This window comes from Diuraphis noxia, unplaced genomic scaffold (genome assembly GCF_037042655.1).
Source record: "Diuraphis noxia isolate RWA-SAM2 unplaced genomic scaffold, SU_Dnox_SAM2 contig0001, whole genome shotgun sequence".
Classification (NCBI taxonomy): domain Eukaryota; kingdom Metazoa; phylum Arthropoda; class Insecta; order Hemiptera; family Aphididae; genus Diuraphis; species Diuraphis noxia.
Genome location: NW_028301711.1, coordinates 86,544,341 through 86,549,097, shown reverse-complemented (window position 1 = coordinate 86,549,097; position 4,757 = coordinate 86,544,341). Strand labels below are relative to the sequence as shown.

The 4,757-nt window shown below is 30.5% G+C and overlaps 1 pseudogene; it reads left to right on the top strand.

Moving 5' to 3' along the window:
- Nucleotides 1-486: 486 nt before the first annotated feature.
- Nucleotides 487-2,757, top strand: LOC107170475 (uncharacterized; annotated as a pseudogene).
- The last annotated feature ends 2,000 nt before the right edge of the window (nucleotides 2,758-4,757 follow it).

Here is a 4,757-nt window from a genome sequence, read left to right as displayed (position 1 = left end):
CTCGAAACGCAATCTTTGATTTTCTGTTTCTTTTGCTTGGCCAAATTTCTAAACTTTGCGCCACTTGGTTTTCTTTTATGATTTGAAACCCCCGACATAGTTTAGAAAATGTATAAACAATTTAAAATCAAAACGAACAAACAAAACCGACGACAAAATTGTATTACATATAATTACATATCCGTAGGCCGTATGACTACGGTCACTGAGCGTCTATGCAGTATAATAATAATAATAAAGCCGGATTTACACGATGATAGTAAAACGCGATAGTTGCTATCGTGATAATGTCTGATAGTTACTGTCATGAAAGTGAAGTATCCATACGCTTCAAAAATTATAGTTTACTATCAAATATAATATCATACATGATAGTTGATCATGTATTTGTAATATTCGCATATTATAAAAATGTGTTTTTTTATTTAAATCATAGTTTTTTTAAATGCAATTTATAGCTTTACATGAACTGTATCAAAAATCAAAATGTCAGACGAAGTGATATACAGAATTATTCGCGTGATTGAGGAGTTAATTGCCGTTAAAAGAAAAAATGAAAAAAAAAATAGAATATGGGTAAAGAATTGGATTCTTAGTAGACGAAGTTTAGGGGCCTTCAATTGTCTCTTAAGAGAACTGTCCACAGAAGACACTAAAAGCTACAATAATTTTCTTAGAATGGACGAAGATATGTTCGATTTTTTACTCAACAAGGTATATTATGATTATGTAAATATTACTACAAGTCTACAAGTATTTTAGCTAATTCTATATTAAGTCACTTAATAGTCACAATTCACAAATATATTTATGTATTGATGCTTATTTAACAGGTATCTTGTAAAATTCAAAAACGCAATACTGTTTATACAGTACAATACAAAGCATTACCAGCTAAAGTCAAATTAGAAGTTGCATTAAGGTATCTAGCAACTGGTGATTCATTACAATCTATGGAATACCTGTATAGAGTGTCGAAATCAGCTATAAGCATGTTTCTACCAGAAGTTTTTGACGCAATATATGAAGGATTGAAAGAATATAACCAGGTATTATTGGAAGTATTAATTAAATATTAAATTATTAAAATATTATAACAATTATAAAAATTTAGGTTTATTAAAAAAAACAAAATTTTAGTTTAACTAACATTAAATTTAAATAAAATTTGAAATCCTTTCATTAAACAAATAACATAACATATAAACCAACATTAAATAAAAATTGAAATCCTTTCATACTAATTGATACTTAAATCAACAAGATATAATTATTATAAATCTTGCCAATTGTTATAAAACAATGTAATTGTATTGCTTGAATCATCTTGTTCATAGTTATAGGATGGTGATTTTATAATAGTTGCGTTCATCTTTGCTACTGGTAGAGGTTTAACCATATCCACGTATGGTTCCGATTGAACTGAGCAATCAAACATGTCGTGAGACAAAGACATTTCACTTGGAATTGGACGTTGACTTGTACTTGTATTACTCATATTATTGCTAGGAGTATTATTCATAATACGTAGACGGGCAGTAGTTAACATATTTTGTATGTCAACTTGTATCTTGAGTGATTCTTGTAAAGGTAGTTTTTGTAATTGAGTAGCAATGTGTTGTCCAAATATACTAAATTCATTTACTTCTGATTTTTGGGTGCAAACAAATTTCAATGCTTCGACTGCATTATCGAGACTGTTATCAATTTTCCTTATTTTTTTTGGTTTGCGAGCTGTTGATGTAATGTTCTTAGAATTTTCTCCAGTAGGGTTCTCATAATTTTCATTAGGCTGTGTTGTGACACATGGTGATAATTCTGTACAACTAATATTGTTATTCTCCAGGTTATTCTCTGATATAGCAGTGTTTACACTTTCGTTTATGACCTATAATTTAATACATTTTATTAAATATATAAACATCATATTTTTATAAATAGAATTATTTTTAATGTCAATTTTTAATTTTTAATAGGTCCCTAAAACAGTACATGAATGGAATGAAATTATTTCTGGTTTTGATTCAACTTGGAATTTTCCAGCATTTGGTGCTATTGATGGAAAGCATATCATAATAGACTGTCCAGCACACAGCGGATCAAATTATTTTAACTACAAAGGGACTTTTAGCATAGTTCTTTTAGCACTTGTAGACCATAATTACAATTTCACATGCATAGATGTAGGAAGCTATGGCAGTAACTCAGATGGAGGTATATTTGCAAAATCAAGTTTACGAAAAGCAATTGAAGAAAATAAATTGAACATTCCAGAAGGAGCTGTTATGCTTGGCGATGAAGCTTTTCCACTAAAGATATATTTAATGAAACCCTATGCTAGAAGAAACCAATTATCAAAACGAGAGAAAATTTATAACTACAGACATTGTAGAGCAAGGCGCATTGTCGAAAATGGGTTTGGAATAATGGCTAGCCGTTTTCGGATTTTTAGAAAACCAATACCACTTTTATCAGAATCTGTTATAAAATTAGTTAAAGCTTCATGTGCATTGCACAATTGGTTGAGAAAAAAATGTGGTAAGAGTAACTCAATATCGGTAGATATTGAAGATCATGAGACAGGCCGTATCTTATCTGGATCATGGAGAAATGAACCAGGACCTTGTGGACTTGTCAATATAGCAACATCAACTCAGACAAAATAATCTAATTGAAGCTAGACAAAAACGAGATAGATTTGCTGATCATTTTATGGGTGAAGGAGCTGTGAGTTGGCAGAGTAGAATGATTGATTAATGTATATATATTATAATGTAATAAATATTATTATTTTTTTCAACTAATTTTTACTTACTAAATTAGTTTCTACTTGTATGTTATTCTCAACATTTCTACAAAGAAAGCTGTTAGCAAATTCAAACCACGACAATTTAGGTTTATAAACTGTTTTTGACCCTGACCCTGTACCTTTTGAGTTTCTTATTTTAGAGACTTCTTGGTTGTAAGTACACCTGAAAAAAAAAAAAAAATCAGTAAACTAATAAAGAAATATCATTCAATTAGCACTAGTACACAAATTACCTAATACTTCTGATCTTTTGTCTAAGTAACTTCACATCATTAATTTGAAGTGATTCCATGAGACATTCTTCTGCAAAATCTCTTTTTCCTCTACTTTTATATTCTTCAATATTTTTATCCCAAAGGCATGGATACCTCTGGTATTCTTCCAGAAAGTGCAAAGTATTGAATTTATCTGCCATCACTTAATTTTAACCGGTAATAATTTATAAGTTTAATTTGATGTTAACTCAAAATACACAATATACACGTGGGCTCGAACACATGGGCTGATGGACTATCACCTATCATGATAGTATGGCGCAATGATAGTTTATACGATGATAGAACGATAGGACTATCACGATAGAACTCCCAACTATCATGCATGCTTGATAGTGTGATAGCACTATCGCAATAGTTCGATAGTAACTATCAGTTACGTTTACACGATAACACTCTCACGAGAGAAGCTATCACGATAGCAACTATCGCGTTTTACTATCATCGTGTAAATCCGGCTTAACTCATAATACATAATAATATTATCAGAAAGATAATAAGAAATAACAAAAATACACGCAAATAAAACGGCCATACGGGTATGACTAAAAATAGAATAATTTTCCACATTAACTATGGAATAATTCTTTCCCGTATCATTTATGATTTATCACTATATATTAGTATAATGATTCTGACAACTATAATACCAAAATACTATTCGATTATTACTAAAACCACACGTACACGCTACCACAGTCCACAATATATAAATATATAATATATATAAATATAATTATCTGTATGATTGTATACGTCATGACACATGTATAAGTATAAATGTATAATATGTTATTACATAAATGCCCATCTCATACTATGACATAATTTTATATACATAATATATTATAACGTTTAATAGTACATTAGTATGATAATACTAATTATTATTAGTTGTTTCTTAAACCCAAGTTTTCCATTATGTCATACAATTTGTATGTTTTCTTTTTGACTCTTTACAAAAAAAAAAAAATTACAAAAAATGTACCGTCCCCAAAAAACTTCCGCCCGGGACAAATGCCCCTTTTGCCTCCCCCCCCCCCTTAATGCGTCCCTGAATGTAAAGATTATATTATTGTATTGTAGTATTGTATCGGTACTTACCACGGAAGGTGTCGATGTATTTGACAAGATCCCAAGCTTTTAAAAAGTCTACCACATCATTGTCTGCCATAATGAATTTGGTAGAGATATAGGTAATAGTCAATTGATATAAAAAAACTTCGTATAATCGTATCCAAGTCGAGTACTCGAGTGACGATTAAAGTCAATATAAATTATAAAATAATGAATATTTAAATCAAACAAATCAAACAAATCAAACTCTTAACACGGTCGCGAGGAAGTGCAGGAGCAGGAAGGACGTTTGATTATACTATGATTTTACAAGAATAATATTATAGCCGCCGCCAGTCGCGTTCAGAAAATGCTGTAGATTTTGGAGGTGTTTATAAAGATGTAATGTCTGAGTTTTGGTCAAGCTTCTACGAAATGGCCACTACTGGATGTCACTGGAAAATTCCAACTATTAGGCATGATTTTCAGTTAGAAGAATGGCAAGCAATTGCAAAAATAATCTATGTAGGTTGGAGAGATGTGAATTACCTACCAATAAGTTTAGCTTTACCTTTTATGGAGTCGGTTCTCTGTGAAAATAAAGCTAATACACAGGA